Below are 22,199 nucleotides of genomic sequence, written 5' to 3' on the forward strand. Positions count from 1 at the left end.
ATATTCACTTCTCCCTTCAGAGCAGGAGAGAGATGGCCGAAATAGAGAAAATACAGAGAACATATACGGCACGCCAAGACACGACAAAACATCTCAATTGTTCGAATCGCCTCAAAGCTTTCAAAATATACTCTCTTAAAAGGAGACGAGAGAGGTATCATATAAAATAAATATGGAAAATACTTGAGGACCAGTGTCTAAATTTGGCCAGAAAAATAACAACATACTGGAGTGAACGATATGGAATGAAATGTAGAATTGGGCCAGTTAAGAGTAGAGGTGCCATAGGCACAATTGTAGAATTCTGTCTGAACGTTAGTGGTCCACACTTGTTCAATATCCTCCCAGCAAGTATAAAAAATACTTGCTGGAACAAAAGGGTTCTTATAAAAATAATTAGTCACTTTTTTGCAAGAAGTGCCGGACCAACCAGGCTGTGGAGGATATGTAGGTGTGCGGTCCGCTCCAAGCAATAGCTTGTCGGACCAAGCTCTCACAAGTCAAACCTGGCCTCAGGCCGAGCTTGGGGAATAGTCGAACTCCCAGAACCCCATCCAGGTACAATCCAGGTACGTGACCGAGGAGAGGAGGCAGCGAGGCGTCTGACTGGCTAAGGACTCTCCACAGATACTTAAGATGTCGAACAGGGGGACACAAACGGGCCTGTGCTCTGAATTAGTGCAGTAACCCGTGAGTGCAGCCTTGTCAATCCTGAGTTGAGGGCTGAAGTCACTGTGACGGCGCGTAGAGTACGCGAATTTCGTTACGAATTCCAAAGCTGCGAGATGAAACCTGGCGACGGTCAACACTGCGGGACGGTTTAGGAGTGCAATACGCCCTGCTCTGTAGCAACGTTCAGTGGTAAGATAAGTGTTCCACAGCCACTCTGAGAATTCCTACCATTTACCATATGTCTAACAAATAGACCAACAGATATTTACACACATCCTTACCTCACACCTCATACTCATATGTACACAGTGAACCACCACATCCACCACACCATCCACCACCCCAACTACCACACCATCCACCACACCAACGACCACACCATCCACCACACCATCCACCACACCATCCACCACCACCACCAGCCATAACCACCATCCACCACCACCATAATCCACCACACCATCCACCACCCCAACTACCACACCATCCACCACACCAACGACCACACCATCCACCACACCATCCACCACACCATCCACCACCACCACCAGCCATAACCACCATCCAGCACCACCACCATCCACCACACCATCCACTACCACCATCCACCACACCATCCACCACACCATCCACAACACTATCCACCACACCATCCACAACACTATCCACCACACCATCCACCACACCCACCTGGAGTCCTCTTGATGGCCCAGGAGAAGGTGACGGAGGCCGGGTAGGCCACGACGCTGCAGGCGATAGTGACGGAGCCTCCACTCGGGGCCACGTACTCGTGACGCTGGTCCTCCTGGCACACCGGGGCGACTGTTGGGTGACAGGAAGACACAATGGGAGAGAGTGGAGACAATGGGAGACAGAGTGAGACAGAGTGAGACAGAGTGAGACAGAGTGAGACAGAGTGAGACAGAGTGAGACAGAGTGAGAGAGAGAGAGAGAGAGAGAGAGAGAGAGAGAGAGAGAGAGAGAGAGAGAGAGAGAGAGAGAGAGAGAGAGAGAGAGAGAGAGAGAGAGAGAGAGAGAGAGAGAGAGAGAGAGAGAGAGAGAGAGAGAGAGAGAGAGAGAGAGAGAGAGAGAGAGAGAGAGAGAGAGAGAGAGAGAGAGAGAGAGAGAGAGAGAGAGAGAGAGAGAGAGAGAGAGAGAGAGAGACAGAGAGAGAGAGAGAGAGAGAGAGAGAGAGAGAGAGAGAGAGAGAGAGAGAGAGAGAGAGAGAGAGAGAGAGAGAGAGAGAGAGAGAGAGAGAGAGAGAGAGAGAGAGAGAGAGAGAGAGAGAGAGAGAGAGAGAGAGAGAGAGAGAGAGAGAGAGAGAGAGAGAGAGAGAGAGAGAGAGAGAGAGAGAGAGAGAGAGAGAGAGAGAGAGAGAGAGAGAGAGAGAGAGAGAGAGAGAGAGAGAGAGAGAGAGAGAGAGAGAGAGAGAGAGAGAGAGAGAGAGAGAGAGAGAGAGAGAGAGAGAGAGAGAGAGAGAGAGAGAGAGAGAGAGAGAGAGAGAGAGAGAGAGAGAGAGAGAGAGAGAGAGAGAGAGAGAGAGAGAGAGAGAGAGAGAGAGAGAGAGAGAGAGAGAGAGAGAGAGAGAGAGAGAGAGAGAGAGAGAGAGAGAGAGAGAGAGAGAGAGAGAGAGAGAGAGAGAGAGAGAGAGAGAGAGAGAGAGAGAGAGAGAGAGAGAGAGAGAGAGAGAGAGAGAGAGAGAGAGAGAGAGAGAGAGAGAGAGAGAGAGAGAGAGAGAGAGAGAGAGAGAGAGAGAGAGAGAGAGAGAGAGAGAGAGAGAGAGAGAGAGAGAGAGAGAGAGAGAGAGAGAGAGAGAGAGAGAGAGAGAGAGAGAGAGAGAGAGAGAGAGAGAGAGAGAGAGAGAGAGAGAGAGAGAGAGAGAGAGAGAGAGAGAGAGAGAGAGAGAGAGAGAGAGAGAGAGAGAGAGAGAGAGAGAGAGAGAGAGAGAGAGAGAGAGAGAGAGAGAGAGAGAGAGAGAGAGAGAGAGAGAGAGAGAGAGAGAGAGAGAGAGAGAGAGAGAGAGAGAGAGAGAGAGAGAGAGAGAGAGAGAGAGAGAGAGAGAGAGAGAGAGAGAGAGAGAGAGAGAGAGAGAGAGAGAGAGAGAGAGAGAGAGAGAGAGAGAGAGAGAGAGAGAGAGAGAGAGAGAGAGAGAGAGAGAGAGAGAGAGAGAGAGAGAGAGAGAGAGAGAGAGAGAGAGAGAGAGAGAGAGAGAGAGAGAGAGAGAGAGAGAGAGAGAGAGAGAGAGAGAGAGAGGTGTGAAACGTTTTCTTTCGTTTCAAAAGAAAGTTGAAACGCCATGCAACCTCTGAAGAGTCAACTAACACAACACTTGTATCCCCCGTATTAGACTATTTTGCAGGAACTTCTTTATAACGGCTCACAAAACGGAGGAAAGTGTCTTGAAAGATATTATAATAAGGAATGTTATCACCACAGACACAAATCAGAAGATATAATTAACAATTTTCTACAAAAACAAGAAAACGGCCAACCTACTCATGAAGAACTCTCCAGACACCAAACAGAACGCCTTGAAAGAGACCAAAGTCGTCTATGTCTTCAAATGCCCGTTTGGGGAATGTCAACCCCAAAGAACTCAGTACACAGGCAAGACAACAACGACTTTTTCTAGGCGATTAACAATGCATAAACAACAGGGCTCCATCAAGGGGCATATACTCACCTCACACAACCAGACCATCATCGGAGAAATCTTAACAAGCAACACACAAATTATCGACAGACACAACAATAACAGGAGGCTCGACATCAGCGAGGCCCTACACATCAAAAAGTCGAAACCAGCAATCAAAACCAGAGAGAGGTGGCCTCTCTCCAGTGGCCACTGGAGGGAGGCCATGACAATACTTTACTGAAACTTAATGAGGTATATTTTATTTCTGAAAATAATTCAGGACTAATACAAAATCTCAATGTACATTTACCAAGAAGAGTGTTACACCTCTCAGTACATATATCAATGGATTTTTTTAAGTATATTTTAAGTATGATTCACCTCAAAACTTTGATTTCGTGTTCGCCTAAAAGCACATGTCCATGGTCAATTCAATTCAGTTCTTTCTTTATTATGCACCCCATACCCATCCCACGGGCGGTGGTGGAAAGGGTTACTGAAGCACATAATCAGTTCAGGAACTGAACCCCAGAGATCGTTTAGGCAAGCAAGTAACTATCTTTTGAAGCTAGTTACACAATTATTAATGTTATATATACATGTACATATATACAATCATTTACACAAATACATATACACATCGATAATCTTTTGTATCACAGGTGATTCAACAAGAGGCTCACAACAGTCACTATACAAGGCACTTTACATCTATGGTGAGTCACGCAGTTACTAGTCTTGCTCCACACCCACCCAACTGGGCGGCAGCTATACAGGCATGTGCTCCACACCCACCCAACTGGGCGGCAGCTTTACAGTCATGTGTTCCACACCCACCCAACTGGGCGGCAGCTTTACAGTCATGTGCTCCACACCCACCCAACTGAGCGGCAGCTTTACAGTCATGTGCTCCACACCCACCCAACTGGGCGGCAGCTTTACAGTCATGTGCTGCACACCCACCCAACTGGGCGGCAGCTTTACAGTCATGTGCTCCCACCCACCCAACTGGGCGGCAGCTTTACAGGCATGTGCTCCACACCCACCCAACTGGGCGGCAGCTTTACAGGCATGTGATCCACACCCACCCAACTGGGCGGCAGCTTTACAGGCATGTACGCCACACCCACCCAACTGGGCGGCAGCTTTACAGTCATGTGCTCCACACCCACCCAACTGGGCGGCAGCATTACAGGCATGTGCTCCACACCCACCCAACTGGGCGGCAGCTTTACAGGCATGTGCTCCACACCCACCCAACTGGGCGGCAGCTTTACAGGCATGTGCTCCACACCCACCCAACTGGGCGGCAGCTTTACAGGCATGTGCTCCACACCCACCCAATTGGGCGGCAGCTTTACAGGCATGTGCTCCACACCCACCCAACTGGGCGGCAGCTTTACAGTCATGTGCTCCACACCCACCCAACTGGGCGGCAGCTTTACAGGCATTCGCTCCACACCCACCCAACTGGGCGGCAGCTTTACAGTCATGTGCTCCACACCCACCCAACTGGGCGGCAGCTTTACAGGCATGTGCTCCATCCCCACCCAACTGGGCGGCAGCTTTACAGGCATGTGCTCCACACCCACCCAACTGGGCGGCAGCTTTACAGGCATGTGCTCCACACCAACCCAACTGGGCGGCAGCTTTACAGTCATGTGCTCCACACCCACCCAACTGGGCGGCAGCTTTACAGTCATGTGCTGCACACCCACCTAACTGGGCAGCAGCTTTACAGTCATGTGCTCCACACCCACCCAACTGGGCGGCAGCTTTACAGTCATATGCTCCACACCCACCCAACTGGGCGGCAGCTTTACAGTCATATACATGCATTATCTACAGTAAACACATTTTGAATACTTCGCTAAGATTCCCGGCAGCACATCATTATGAATAAGGTACTTACACATTTCTTGGACACTATTGATGGTGTTATCTCTGAATTCCGCGATTTTTTCACATTCTATTATATAATGACGCAAAGTATGCGAATAGTTCTGCTGACAGAGTTTACATTTACTCAAATTTACATCAGCAGATGTTACAAGCTCCCAGAGGTAATTGTAGCCGAGCCTAAGCCTAGCAGTGGTAACATCTCGAAGTCTACTAACCTTATTGGATGACCCATAGACCATGGTTCCATTTTAAATAATTTGGTAAGTAATTAATTTGTAAAATGTATAAAATGATGCATTAAATTTTGCAACGACAATTTTCACGCGTATATAATTACTGACACTGTTGGTAACTTGTCACATTTGTTACTCACAAGTTTGTAGCGATTAAAAAGCCCTGACGTTGACTACACTGTTTGAGAACTATAGCAGAAAGACTAAAGACATTAGTTCTGTGTTGACAAAAAAATATGAATATATTCCTTATGTTAAGCCTAGACTCCCAGCAGATGACATGGGAGTGGCGGAGGCAGTAACGGCGTAACTTAGAGCTCTCCTGGCGTAACTTAGAGCACCCCGGGCATAACTTAGAGCACCCCGGGCATAACTTAGAGCTCCCTGGCCGTAACTTAGAGCTTCCCGGGCGTAACTTAGAGCACCCCGGGCATAACTTAGAGCACCCCGGGCATAACTTAGAGCTCCCCGGGCGTAACATAGAGCTCCCGGGCGTAACTTAGAGCTCCCCGGCCGTAACTTAGAGCTCCCCGGGCGTAACTTAGAGCTCCCCGGCCGTAACTTAGAGCTCCCCGGCCGTAACGTACAGCTCCCCGGCCGTAACTTAGAGCTCCCGGGCGTAACTTAGAGCTCCCCGGCCGTAACGTACAGCTCCCCGGCCGTAACTTAGAGCTCCCGGGCGTAACTTAGAGCTCCCCGGCCGTAACGTACAGCTCCCCGGCCGTAACTTAGAGCTCCCCGGCCGTAACTTAGAGCTCCCCGTGCGTAACTTAGAGCTCCCCGGGCGTAACATAGAGCTCCCGGGCGTAACTTAGAGCTCCCCGGCCGTAACTGAGAGCTCCCCGGGCGTAACTTAGAGCTCCCCGGCCGTAACCTACAGCTCCCCGGCCGTAACTTAGAGCTCCCCGGCCGAAACTTAGAGCTCCCCGGCCGTAACGTACAGCTCCCCGGCCGTAACTTAGAGCTCCCCGGCCGTAACTTAGAGCTCCCCGGCCGAAACGTACAGCTCCCCGGCCGTAACTTAGAGCTCCCCGGGCGTAACATAGAGCTCCCGGGCGTAACTTAGAGCTCCCCGGCCGTAACTGAGAGCTCCCCGGGCGTAACTTAGAGCTCCCCGGCCGTAACGTACAGCTCCCCGGCCGTAACTTAGAGCTCCGCGGCCGTAACTTAGAGCTCCCCGGCGGTAACGTACAGCTCCCCGGCCGTAACTTAGAGCTACCCGGCCGTAACTTAGAGCTCCCCGGCCGTAACGTACAGCTCCCCGGCCGTAACGTACAGCTCCCCGGCCGTAACTTAGAGCTACCCGGCCGTAACTTAGAGCTCCCCGGCCGTAACGTACAGCTCCCCGGCCGTAACGTACAGCTCCCCGGCCGTAACGTACAGCTCCCCGGCCGTAACGTACAGCTCCCCGGCCGTAACTTAGAGCTACCCGGCCGTAACGTACAGCTCCCCGGCCGTAACGTACAGCTCCCCGGCCGTAACTTAGAGCTACCCGGCCGTAACTTAGAGCTCCCCGGCCGTAACGTACAGCTCCCCGGCCGTAACGTACAGCTCCCCGGCCGTAACGTACAGCTCCCCGGCCGTAACTTAGAGCTACCCGGCCGTAACTTAGAGCTCCCCGGCCGTAACGTACAGCTCCCCGGCCGTAACGTACAGCTCCCCGGCCGTAACGTACAGCTCCCCGGCCGTAACGTACAGCTCCCCGGCCGTAACGTACAGCTCCCCGGCCGTAACGTACAGCTCCCCGGCCGTAACGTACAGCTCCCCGGCCGTAACGTACAGCTCCCCGGCCGTAACGTACAGCTCCCCGGCCGTAACGTACAGCTCCCCGGCCGTAACGTACAGCTCCCCGGCCGTAACGTACAGCTCCCCGGCCGAAACGTACAGCTCCCCGGCCGTAACGTACAGCTCCCCGGCCGTAACGTACAGCTCCCCGGCCGTAACGTACAGCTCCCCGGCCGTAACGTACAGCTCCCCGGCCGTAACGTACAGCTCCCCGGCCGTAACGTACAGCTCCCCGGCCGTAACGACTTACACGCAGCCAAGTAATAGTTAATAAAGAGTGCCGTGATGAACCTGGGAGTTGTGCTATCTCCCAGCACAGCCTCCCATGGTTCGCCCGAGGCGCTCCTACCACCACCACTGACGCACACGCACCATTAAACGCTCCTCTAGTGCACTGCTCAGTAGCTACGGGAGAGGGCTAGAGTCATGTACCTGTAGAGCCGTACCAGCACTACAGGTACTCTGCCCCAGATACACCTGGGTCAGGGAGAGTGTCCTGGGTGAAGAGTGGGGCCGCGGGGATAACTTGTGGTATAAGGCGGCATATAGTGTGCCTGGTCGGGTCGTCCCCACCGGTCAAGTGTACTAGAGAACATGGCAAGTGGGCCCGGCACTGCTGGCCGTCTGAGCTGCGGGCATACACTCATATATGAGACTATTTTGTTGCAACAAGACCATGAAGAAATACATGTTGCAGAGAGCAAGGCAGTTACAGGGCGTCGTGACTTCCTGAGGGGAATGTTGTCAGCTTCCACGCCCTCCATGTGTCGACGCCCTCCACGTGTCGACGCCCTCCACGTGTCGACACCCTCCATTTGCCAACACCCTTAATGTGTCAATGCTCTCCAGGTATCAATGTAAACTTATCCTCTAAAAACAATCATCAAACTACGAAAAAATTATGTTGTATTTTGTAAGAAGAAAATGTCCAATTCGTAAATTACTTTATATTAGACAGTGTACTTTTATACACTTATTTATTCAAAACATACACCCTTGTTTTTTTTTTTTATCCTACCATCCAATATTATGTAATTGAGATTATTTGAAAAAAATTGCAATTCCTGTATTTTAAATGTTTACTCCTGATACGAATACCAAGTTTTTTAAATTTTCGCCAATTATCTCTTGATTTTTTAGTTCGGCAATGTTCAATACATATTTGAACATATTGTTGAACAGTGTCAAATACAACGCTGAAAACATTGTTGAATACATTGTTGAAGACAAATATATATAGATACGAAAAGAAAAAGTAGATACGTATGTGATATTCTAAACCGATAAAATATATGGCATTTGAAATTATATATTTCACACATCTATGTAGCTTTCTAGACAAAATAGAATAACGATCTTAACGAACCAACTAGGAACGAAAACACACTAGACTTGTTATTCACAAACAATGATGAACTAAACTGAGACATTACAATCTCAGATACTTCATACTCAGACCATAAGCTCATTGAAGTGCGAACTAGCATAAATAACAGTAGTAGGTCTAAGAGACCCAACAAGCGAGAAGGAATATTCAATCAATTCAATTTCAACAATAAGAGGATCGACTGGGAAAAAATAAATGTAGACCTTGCAATCATTCAATGGGAGACGGTCTTAAGCGACAAAACTCCCGCACAGGGAATAGCTCAACTGACAGCTGAAGCTTACAAGGTCTGCTTGAAGCACGTGCCTGTGAGGAGGGGCAGAAAGAGGACCACTCTAGAAAGAGAACGCAGACGACTGTACAGGAGAAGGAAACAAATAACGGAAATGCTTCGGCAGACACAATTATCACAAGCAAGGAAAATAAGCCTAAGCAGGGAGATCGAAGAAATAGAACAAACGTTAAAGTGATCATATGAGTCGGAGGAAATGGAATTGGAACAGAGAGCTGTACAAGAGATAAGGAAAAATCCGAAATATTTTTTCACATATGCAAAATCAAAATAAAAAACCTCGACCAGTATTAGACCGTTAATTACAAATGAAGGTACGTACACAGAGGACAACAAAGAGATTAGTGAAATTCTAAGAAGCCAGTATGAGGCTATGTTTAGCACACCAATAAACAACATGAAAGTTGATGACCCTGACAGCTTCTTTATGAATGACACTTAAGCTGCAGATAATATAACGGATATTACCACAAACTCGGAAGACTTTGAAAGTGAAATTGACAATATGCCTATGCACTCAGCTCCTGGGCCGGACTCATGGAATTCAATATTCATAAAGAAATGTAAAGTACCAGTAGCGAGAGCACTCAGCGTAATATGGAGAAAGAGCCTGGATACAGGGGAGATACCAGCAGCAGTTAAATCTGCAGATATAGCTCCGTTGCACAAGGGGGGGAGTAAAGCCTTGGCAAAAAATTATAGGCCAGTTTAAATTTTAAATTTTGCCCCGAGGGGCGAGTTTATTGGGCAGCGCCACTCATCTTGTGGGTGAACATACCGCCATAGCAGAATGTACAACACTCCCCAATAGGAAGAAAACCCGCTGGGTTGTTCATCCTGTCACTTGTACCCAGACACAGCTGGGCTTGCTTAACTGTCTCAAGTGAACAGCTCCTCAAACAAGAAGATTAACATTTATCAACCCTTAAAAGCTTACGTTATCTTGCGGGTGCAAAATGGGGAAATCTTTTAAGAACAGTATCAACATTTGACAAATAGTGTTTTCCTAACTCAAACAATGTGGGGTTTATTATTCTACAGTTATTCCTAATGTCTCTCAGGTGTTCACATTCACGTAGATAGTGGTCAAGGCGGTGTCCATCACTCTCACCACAGATTCTGCAACTTCGCTGATCAACTGTTGTTTCCATTCCAAATCTCCATGGGTATTTGTATCCAAGACGGATTCTCGCTATTACAGATTCTCTCCCTCGTCCTCCTCCTCTTCGGCCATACTGATTGGGATTGCCAGCTGCAACCATGTTGTACCATCGTACAGATTCACTGGTTTGTGCTTCTATCCTCCTTTCCTCAGTTACCTTGTCATGGTGATGTTGCCTGATAATACCTCTAATTTGTAGTTGAGTCTTGGGTATGAAGTATTCAATATGGTCTCCTTCAGCGCCTTCAGCAGCCAGCACATCTGCCCGTTCATTCCCACATATTCCAACATGGGAGGGGATCCACAAAAACTTGATGACTCTTCCCTGGTTGGTAAGTACTCTCACAGCTCTCTTGATTTCAGCGACTATTGCAAGATTTTCTGCCCGATTTTTACTTAGGCTTTGCAGTGCTGCTTTTGAATCGGTGCAAATCACTGCACCATTAGTGTTCCGTTCAAGAAACCTTAACGCCATAACAATGGCAGTTAGCTCTGCTTGCGTTGAAGAGGCATAGTTCTCAATACGTGCTTTTTCTTCATTTCTGCGTTGGAAGGTATTATCCTTGATTACCGTGTATGCTGCACCAGCCCTGCCATTGATAGGATTAGATGACCCGTCAGTGTAGATTTGATCTAGTTCATCTCCGGCTTCTTTATAAATGTCCTCGAGATACTTGTGCCTCATTTCTTGTGGTATCATGTTGGATTTTTTCATTGCCATTTCATTGATGATGATCTTACACGAGTCATCCTCCCAGGGAGGTAACCTCTCTACAGGCAGGAGCTCACGGGCTTGCTCAAGCAGGTGAAGCTCTTCAAGGTAGCAGACTGCTCTGTGATGCCATTTTTTGCTTCTCCTGTTTCCCCCTGAAAGTAGCACAGAGCTCAGTTTTTTCTTGGCAATATCATTGTAATGGGGATCTCTGGCTATCCTAATTGCAAGCTTAGCATTCAGCTCCTGAATTCTGCTTTTAATACTGGGAAGGGACAACTCCTCTCGTAGATTAGACGTTTTGGCAGTTCTTGGGACTCCAAGAATGATTGTCATGGCTTCATTTTGAATGCTTTCAAGCCTTTTCATATCGCTTTGGGAGTAGGTGCACAGTACTGGTGCGGCATAGTCTATGACGGAGCGCACATAGACTGTGTACATCATTTTGAGCACGGCAATAGAGGCTCCATGTCCATTCCAGGTCATAGCTTTCAGTGCCCTGAGTCGACTTTTGCATGTTCCTATAAGTTGATTGAGCTCCTCTTTCTTTCCCTTGTTAGAGCCGACAGTGACGCCAAGGTACCGATAGTGGTCAACCTATTCAAGTGTTACACCATTAATTTGCAGTTCTTCATTTGCTCTCCGCTTGTGATGGGAGTATGCCTTCGTCTTGTTTGTGGAGAGAGTGAAACCGAGCTCAATACATTTCCTTCCGAGGAGTTCAATGGACTGTTCAATTTTTCCCAAGGTGGGAGCTTGTATTAGGACATCATCTGCATATCCCACTTGTTGTGTTCCTTCCGGAAAATCAATATTTGCAATGGCGTTCATAAGTACATTGAATAGTGTAGGGCTTAAGACTCCGCCTTGGGGGGTCCCGAGTTCCATATTCATTGTTCTGGAGACTGCTCCGTTGAAGCAAACCTTGGCTTTCCTTCCTGTGAGGTAGTCTTCAACCCATTTCATGAGTCTCCCCTTGACACCCATGCATGCAAGCTCGTCCAGGATCGCAATCCCCTGTGCTTTGTCGAAGGCTCCTTTGATGTCAACAAATACAGAGTACCTAGCCGTGTCATTAGCCAAGTAATTAACTATACAATTTGCTGTGCTCCGTCCTTTAACAAATCCATTGACCCTCTCCCCTAACCTGCCTATTTTGTGCAACAGTCGGTTTAGGATGATCCTTTCAAGCATCTTGCAAGTGCATGACACGAGGCTGATAGGTCTGTAATTACCAGGGTCATTAGGCTTCGGTATGGGAATAATTATTGCGTGTTTCCATTGTGTGGGCAACACTCCACTTAGGAATGACTTGTTAAACAGGTGGAGTAGTGGATTCCCAGACACTTCACACAGTGCATTGAGTATGTCGTAGGTGACGCCATCTTCACCAGGTGCTGTACTTTTACCCTTTTTCATAGCGCCCCTTACTTCTTGGGCTGTGATTGGTTCCCCATATTCGTCATCACTAGACAGTGCTCTTGTTATCCTAATTCTTCTGTCATCATGTCGCAGGAGCTGTTCCCTGCTGATTTCTGCAGGGAGGGAGGAGGAGGATGCTGCATCACTCCACTTGTGAATTAGTTCCTCAGCCTTACCCTGGGGGTCTTTGTGAGCCGCAGGCCGGGCTTTGCCCCCCTTAGCTATCTGAATTTTTGCCCACACTTGTCTTGCAGATGTTTCCCGTCCAATAGAGCTAGTGAACTCAAGCCATTGTCTTTCCCGCTCTTTAATCTTCTCTTCCCTGGCTACTTGACACACAGTTTTAAACAACTCTTGGTTACTTTCAGTGGGATGTCTCCGGTACTCTCTACTCATGTCTCGCACATTTGCGTTAAGCATCTTTATGTAATCATTCTCATACCATTTTATTTTCTTCCTCTGAGGGTTACTTCGCCCAGGCGTACGACGCGGAACTCTTAGACAGCTCTCAATGTGGTGGTTAAGGTCATCAACAAATGTGTTAATGTCTTCTGGGATTTGGTATTCCGTGAACCAGTCACTCATCCTGTTTATGAAGTGCGGCCTCATATCTGGTCCGAGTGATAACCTTTTTCTTTTATTTGTCTCTTTCCTTCTCTTGCTCATGTCGACGGTGGTAATCAGTGCCCAATGGTCACTACATAAACTGTGCACAATGTGTGTACTGGCATCCGTGTCCTGTGCATTCAGCAGAAGAGCATAATCTAATCTTCCTCCTCTGAGGTAAGTTGGCTGTTCATCACCCAGGACCCTAAGGTTTTCACTTCCCCTGACAAAGAGTGACAGTTTCCGTCCATTGACATTGGGCTGATGACAGTTGGCACCAAAGTGTGGGTGTCTGGCATTAAGGTCACCGACCAGCAGGGTAGGTTCTTCATTAACAAACTCAGGCAGTGCGTCAAGGTCAAGTTTACTCTGTGGCACATATAGGTTGATTATATGTAGGGCATTATTGTTTAAGTAAAGGGTTACTCCCAGTGATTCAAACTCATCCCCCATGTGCAGGTCATCAATAATCTGTGCGGGAATGTTGTTATTTACAAAAGTGATGAGACCCCGTTTTCTTTCCCCATGTGGCAGGGAGAACTTGCGATAACCGCTGAACCTTGGGTTGAAGTCATCACCTACCATTGTCTCCTGTAGCACTATGACGTCAGTTTGGTGTTCACGAGCGTATTGTATGATGTCATTAATTCTATTGCGAACGCCATTGCAGTTCCATTGTAGGATAGTGAGACTTTCTTCAGACTCTTCTTCAGCTTTCTTATAGGCCAGTTGCACTAACATCACACATAATAAAAGTGTTTGAAAAAGTGATTAGGAATCAAATTTCTAGTTTTATGGAAAACAATGAATTGCACAATCCAGGACAACATGGATTTAGAGCGGGAAGATCCTGTCTGTCACAGTTACTCAACCACTATGACAAAATCACAGAAGCTCTAGAAGAAAAGCAAAATGCAGATGTTGTATATACAGACTTTGCAAAGGCATTCGACAAATGTGACCATGGGGTGATAGCTCACAAAAGGAGGTCAATGGGAATAACTGGAAAAGTAGGACGCTGGATACTCAATTTCCTGTCGAACAGAACACAAAGAGTAACAGTCAGTCAAATAAAATCTAGTCCAAGCTACGTTAAAAGCTCTGTACCTCAAGATACAGTCCTTGCACCGCTACTGTTCCTTATTCTCATATCAGATATAGACAAAAATACACGTCACAGCTTCGTGTCGTCTATTGCAGATGACACAAAAATCAGCATGCAAATTACCTCTGCTGAAGACATTGAAAAACTACAAGCAGATGTCAACAAAGTTTTCGATTGGGCAGCAGAAAATAACATGATGTTTAACAGTGATAAATTTCAGGTACTTAGGTATCGCAAAAATGAGGATCTGAAACATAATACAGGGTACAAAACACAATCGAATCTTCCCATAGTAGAAAAACAGCATGTCAAGGATTTGGGAATAATGATGTCCGACGATCTAACGTTTAGGAAGCATAACGAAGCAAATATTGCGTCAGCCAGAAAAATGATCGGATGGATTACGAGAACTTTCAAATCCAGGGATCCCGTCACAATGGTTGTACTCTTCTAGTCACTTGTGTTGTCTCGTCTCGAGTACTGCTCAGTACTCACTTCCCCCTTCAGAGCAGGAGAGATTGCTGAAATAGAGGGAATACAGAGAACATATATGGCACGTATAGACGAGATAAAACACCTAAATTATTGGGATCGTCTCAAAGCTCTCCAAATGTACTCTCTAGAAAGGAGACGAGAGAGATACCAAATAATATACACATGGAAAATACTGGAGGGCCAGGTCCCAAATCTACACAGTAAAATAACAACGTACTGGAGTGAACGATATGGAAGAAAATGCAAGATTGAACCAGTGAAGAGCAGAGGTGCCATAGGCACAATCAGAGAGCAGCGACTATAAGAAATATTGCCGGAACAACCGTGGACATCTTCAAGAGAAAACTGGACTGTTTTCTAAGAGAAGTTCCGAGAAGGTCAGCCGGGCTGTGGTGGGTATGTGGCCCTGCGGGCCGCTACAAGCAACAGCCTGCTGGACCAAACTCTCACAAGTCGAGCCTGGCCTCGGGCCGGGCTTGGGGAGTAGAAAAACTCCCAGAACCCCATCAAGCAGGTATCAAGCAGGATCTCCTTCACAAAAAACATTTTATCCCAGAGCCCCACAAGCTATCACTTGGCCACGAGCGTCACCCTCATGAAAACAATTTATATCGACGATGACAAGTTTTATTCTCAATGGGATATGACGTTGAGGTGTAGACGGAGCTGTTAGAGACAATTTGCAGACTTGTGAGGACCTCTCCAGGCGGGGACGGTGAAGTCTGTGGCCGAGGTGGTCGGCCTCCTGACGAAGGAGGCTCCTTTATGCATAGGAACAAGAGGGGTAACGAGAGGAAAACTGCTCTGTTCATGGAACTAGATAAACACAGCTGTGCTCGAGGAACGAAACAAACACAAACATACTCGAGGAAGGAAAGGAGCACCACTGTATTCAAAGGACGAGAGGATCACAGCTCTGTTCGAGGAACTAATGGAACATGTTAGAGGAACGAGAGCAACACAGATATGTTCAAGAAACGAGCTGTAAAACATCCTCTTCACGTATATTCTGGTAACGAATGTACTGCATATATACAACTCACAGACAATAATTTTGTTAATATATATATATATATATATATATATATATATATATATATATATATATATATATATATATATATATATATATATATATATATATATTCACATAAGAATAGAGCGACCTACCATGAACACCCAAATCACGGAACTATTTACTCTACCCACCATGAGAGTAAGGACAAGACAAGAACATATCGATGCCAACACAGAAGACAATGTCCAACATAATAGGCCAATTACACTGGATTAATCTTTGTGTTTAGATAGGAGCTGCCTCGTATGGGCCAATAAGCCTTCTGCAGCCTCTATGTTTCACCTCACATTTATCCCTTATGTATCCCCCCATGTTTTCACCTTTATTGTATTATCACCTGACCCAGTACGGGTTTAAAATCAACTAGTATTGTAAGATCTGTTCACTTGAGAATGAACCATGGAGGTTCGAAACGTTGTGCAAATTATATAAATAAGTGTAATACACTCTATAGTAATTCACTTCTTTTCTTCACCTCAAAAGTACGAAAATGAGTTTTGGAGAACTCCTATTTCAATTAAGCCCCGATGCTAAGAAAATAGTTAGAGGGATAGAAGCCCTAAACCAGAAAATAATAAACACAGAATATGCGGTCATATTCAATGAAACATGTTTGAAAGAAAACCTGCTGCCAGTATACACCAATATATATATATATATATATATATATATATATATATATATATATATATATATATATATATAGATATATATATATATATATATATATATAGATATATATATATATATATATATATATATATATATATATATATATATATATATATATATATATATAATGTTAATAATGAATGAAAGATGATAGCAAGAGGATGAACACTCACACTCGACGTTGAGGTTGAGAGCGTTGCTCTGGCCGTCACCCTCCTGGTAACTACCGAGGCAGGTGTACAAGCCACGCATGTCGGCCGTCACGTTATGGAGGCGCAGGGTGGTGTTGGTCGCCTGCATCCCCCACTCCACTCGTCGCACCGGCCGCCCCTGCACCCATAGAAAAATGCGTTTAACTTCTCAAAATTAGTGACCTGGGACCACGAAGCAGTTACGCAAGCACTTACGAACCTGTCCAACTTTTCTCAAAATTGGCGGCTTTGTTTACAATTATTGAACAGTTAATGAGCTCCAAAGCACCAGGAGGCTGTTTATAACAATAACAACAGTTGATTGGGAAATTTTCAGGCTAGTAAACTGTTCAAAAAATGTAACCAAAGCCGTCAATGATTAAGTCAAAAAGTACACGTTCGTAAGTATTTGCGTAACGGTCTATGGTTTGGGTACAGCAAAGATAATTTTGGTTTAACTTGTGTCGATGCGTGCAGCCAATTGGTTTGGAGTACAGTACGTGTAAATGTTCTAATCGTTACATATGCAAACATACATGCACAAATATTTACAAGGCCTTGGAAGGGTTCGAAATTACGAGAAAGTCAAGAGACACCTGCTGGATCTGGATGTTAGAAAGGGTGTTGGTCCAGACGGGATCTTGCCATGGGTACTGAAAAAGTGTGCGGAGGCACTTTGCTTGCCACTCTCCATAGTGTATAGTAGGTCACTGGAGATGGGAGACCTACCAGAAATATGGAAGGCGGCGAATGTGGTCCCAATATACAAAAAGGGCGACAGACAATAGGCACTGAACTATAGGCCAGTGTCCTTGACTTGTATACCATGCAAGGTGATGGAGAAGATCGTGAGAAAAAACCTGGTATCACACCTGGAGAAAAAGGACTTCGTGACAAATCGCCAACATGGGTTCAGGGAGGGTAAATCTTGCCTGACAGGCTTAATAGAATTCTATGACCAGGTGACAAAGATTAAGCAAGAAAGAGAGTGCTGGGCGGACTGCATTTTCTTGGATTGTCGGAAAGCCTTTGACACAGTACCGCATAAGAGGCTGGTACATAAGCTGGAGAGACAGGCAGGTGTAGCTGGTAAGGTGCTCCAGTGGATAAGGGAGTACCTGAGCAATAGGAAGCAGAGAGTTACGGTGAGGGGTGAGACCTCCGACTGGCGTGAAGTCACCAGTGGAGTCCCACAGGGCTCTGTACTCGGTCCTATCTCGTTTCTGATATGTGTAAATGATCTCCCGGAGGGTATAGATTCATTTCTCTCAATGTTTGCGGACGATGCCAAAATTATGAGAAGGATTAAGACAGAAGAGGACTGTTTGAGGCTTCAAGAACGCCTAGACAAGCTGATGGAATGGTCGAACAAATGGTTGTTAGAGTTTAACCCAAACAAATGTAATGTAATGAAGATAGGTGTAGGGAGCAGGAGGCCAGATACAAGGTATCATCTGGGAGAGGAAATTCTTCAGGAGTCAGAGAAAGAAAAAGACTTGGGAGTTGATATCACGCCAGACCGTTCTCCTGCAGCACATATCAATAGGATAACATCTGAGGCATATGCCAGGCTGGCCAACATACGAACGGCATTCAGAAACTTGTGTAAAGAATCATTCAGAACTTTGTATACCACATATGTCAGACCAATCCTGGAGTATGCAGCCCCAGCATGGAAGCCATATCTAGTCAAGGATAAGACTAAACTGGAAAAGGTTCAAAAGTTTGCCACCAGACTAGTACCCGAGCTGAGAGGTATGAGCTACGAGGATAAACTACTGGAATTAAACCTCACTTCGCTGGAAGACAGAGAAGTTAGGGGGGACATGATCACCACATTCAAGATTCTGAAGGGAATCGATAGGGTAGATAAAGACAGGCTATTTAATACAAGGGGCACACGCACAAGGGGACACAGGTGGAAACTGAGCGCCCAAATGAGCCACAGAGATATTACAAAGAACTTTTTTAGTTTCAGAGTGGTTGACAAATGGAATGCATTAGGAAGTGATGTGGCGGAGGCTGACTCCATACACAGTTTCAAGTGAAGATATGATAGACCTGTTGATTGACGGTTGAGAGGCAGGACCAAAGAGCCAGAGCTCAACCCCGCAAACACAACTGGTGAGTACAACTAGGTGAGTACACACACACACACACACCCACACACACACACACACACACACACACACACACACACACACACACACACACACACACACACACACACACACACACCCTGCCTTATCCCCACAAAACCTCCCTGCCCCTTCCACATTTGCACTTCCCCAACAACTCCCCTGCCCCTCCTACATCACACCTGTCAACGACCCCAGTGGGTCAAGCCATGCCCTCCCCAATCCCACCTTCCCATCCCCTCTCCTCTTCTAACCCCTCCTACTCCCCTGCCCCTTCTACCCCATTGCCTTCACTCCCATCTGCTCCTTGCCGGCTTCCACTGCACCCCTCTTCCACTCACTGCCAAACCCCCACCCAACCCTCACTCCTCCTATGCACCTCCAGCCCACATTTAACCCCCTCACCTTGTGACCCCCTAACACCTTCCCCCATCTCCCTCTTCCCCTCTTCTACTCCAAAACCCCCACCTACCCCTGACTCCCCCCAAACTAATACACCCTCTCTTCCACTCCCAGCACCCACCCACTCCCAGCACCCATGTGCCATTCTCCTCTCAGCCCTCTGCCCTCAATATCCCTATCCCCCCAACCTCTCAACCTCTATCTGACTCTCAGTCTCACTCTATTTCTCAACCCCCCTATGCCATTCAGACTCTCCCTAACTTTCAGACCCATTATGCCCTTCCTACCCCCCTAGATGCCCAGACCCCATTCGCCTACCAGGCAAATGGGGTCAGGCACCCCCCCTAGCACCCACTCAGACACCCCCACAGCCCCCACTCGCCCCCCAGACACCCCCACAGCCCCCACTCGCCCCTACACACCCCCCAGTACTCCCCAGATCCACGGTGAAAGGGGGAACTCTGGCACCAGAGTTTCCAACAAGAGTCTCAAGGTTTGGTACACCAATGCTGATGAGGTATCCAATAAAGCAGAAGAGATAAAAGAAAGAGTTAGTGAGGCAGATCCAGACATAGTGGCAATAGTGGAAACTGAAATAAATGGCATGATCTCGGATGCAATCTTTCCAGAGGGGTATCAGGTGATAAGAAAAGAAAGGACACAGAGACAGAGAGGAGGAGTGGCACTCCTAATAAAGCGGAAATGGAAGTTTGATGAGCTGGAAAATCCGGGTACCAATGAAAGCACGAACTCCATACATGGAACTCTGACAGTGGATGGGAAGAAGATTGTAATCTTGATACTCTACAATCCCCCACCAAACAGTAGAAGGCCCAGGCAAGAGTATGAGGCAGCAACAAGACATGTATAGATGAACTGCAGAGGGCAGCAACTATAGCGCATAGAATGAGAGCGAAGCCGCTGGTCATGGGGGACCTAAATCACGGAGAGATATATTGGGAAACAAAGAATCCCCATGGCAGGGAGGAGACCTGGGGAGCGAAGCTAGTAGACGTTATTGACAGGAATTTCCTAACACAGTATGTGAAGGAAGACACTAGGGAAAGAGGAGGGGATACGCCCAGCCTATTAGATCTCGTTGTAACCCAGAATGTATTAGACATCGATCATTTAGAACATGAAATACCACTAGGAGCCAGTGACCATTGTGTCCTAGTCTTTGACTACATGATGGAGCTTAAAATTGTGACCAAAGGACAAGAGGTCCGAGTAAGGAGACTTGATTACAGAAGAGGGGACTACAGAAGGATAAGGGACTACCTGGGAGAAGTGCAGTGGGAGGAAGAAATTAGAGGAAAAGCAGTGCAAGATATGATGAACAAAGTCATATGGAAATGCAAGGAGGCTGAAGGGAGATTTATTCCAACAGTAAAGGAAAAAGCAGGAGGGAATATAATAACCCATGATTTAATAGACGGTGTCAGGAAGCAAAAGTGAGAAGCAGGAGGGAGTGGAGGAAGTACAGAAGACAAAGGACAGAGGACAGGATTAGATATAACAGAGCTAGGAAGGATTACATTAACATAAGATGAGTGTCGGAAAGAAATTATGAGAATGATATTGCAATCAAAGCGAAAAAGCAACCTAAACTACTACATAGTCATATAAGAAGGAAGATGTCAGTAAATGACCAAGTGACAAGACTGAGGAAAACAGAAGGGGCATATACAGAAAGCGACAAGGAAATCTGCGAGGTACTGATTGCAAGTTTCCATGGAGTGTTCACAACCGAGCCTGAGTGGCTCCCATTGTTAGGAGAGATTACCCTAGATGGTAGACTATTAGATATAGAGGTGACAGCAGAGGAGGTAATGAAACAGTTGACAACACTGGATGCAATTAAAGCGGTTGGACCAGACAAAGTATCACCGTGGATACTAAAAGAGGCAGCGCAGGCTCTCAGCGTGCCTCTGGCAATGATCTTTAATGAGTCACTTAGGTCGGGAGAATTGCCCAGTTGCTGGAAGGAGGCAAATGTCGTACCGATTTTCAAGAAAGGTGATAAGGAGGAGGCACTTAACTACAGACCCGTATCAGTGACAAGCATCCCCTGCGAAATACTTGAAAGAATAATTAGGCTAAGACTTGTTGAGCACCTGGAGAGCATTGGGTTTGTAAAGAAGCACCAACATGGGTTCTGGACAGGGAAATCATGCCTAACAAACCTTTTAGAATTCTATGACAAAGTAACAAGGATAAGGCAGGACAGAAAAGGCTGGGCAGACTGTATATTTCTTGACTGCCAAAAGGCCTTTGATACAGTACCGCACATGAGACTGCTTTACAAACTTGAGAGGCAGGCAGGAGTAAGCGGAAAGGCCTTAGCATGGGCGAGGAACTACCTAACAGGAAGGAGCCAAAGGGTAATGGCAAGGGGCGAGAAGTCGGACTGGCGAACAGTAACGAGTGGAGTACCTCAAGGATCGGTGCTGGGATCAATCCTCTTTCTAATTTACGTTAATGATATGTTTACAGGAGTGGAATCATACATGTCAATGTTTGCGGATGACGCAAAATTAATGAGAAGAGTTGTGACAGATGAGGATTGTAGGATCCTCCAAGAGGACGTAAACAGGTTACAGAGATGGTCAAGGAAATGGCTACTAGAGTTCAACATCAGTAAATTTAAAGTTATTGAAATGGGATCAGGTGATAGACGACCAAAAGGACAGTACACAATGAAGAGGAACTGCCAACCTGTAACGATTCGAGAAAGAGACCTGGGAGTGGATGTGACACCTAATCTAACTCCTGAGGCACATATAAATAGGATAACTACAGCAGCGTAATCTACATTGGCGAAAATTAGAACTTCATTCAGAAACCTAAGTGAGGAGGCTTTTAGGGGGTTTTACACTGCCTACGTGAGACTGGTCTTAGAGTATGCCGCACCATCATGGAGCCCCCACCTGAAGAAACACATAAGGAAACTAGAGAAAGTTCAGAGGTTTGCGACGAGGCTTGTCCCAGAGTTACGAGGGATGGGATATGAAGAGCGTCTGAAGGAACTGAACCTTACGACACTAGAGAAAAGAAGGGAGAGAGGAGATATGATAGGGACATATAAAATACTCAGGGGAATTGACAAAGTGGAAATAGATGAAATGTTCACACGTAATAATAACAGAACGAGGGGACACGGGTGGAAACTGGAAACTCAGATGAGTCACAGAGATGTTAGGAAGTTTTCTTTTAGCGTGAGAGTAGTGGAAAAATGGAATGCACTTGGGGAACAGGTTGTGGAAGATTGGCGAGACGTTACGAGTGGAGTCCTGCAGGGGCAGTTCTT

The sequence above is a fragment of the Procambarus clarkii genome, chromosome 29, assembly GCF_040958095.1.
Source record: "Procambarus clarkii isolate CNS0578487 chromosome 29, FALCON_Pclarkii_2.0, whole genome shotgun sequence".
NCBI classification, from domain to species: domain Eukaryota; kingdom Metazoa; phylum Arthropoda; class Malacostraca; order Decapoda; family Cambaridae; genus Procambarus; species Procambarus clarkii.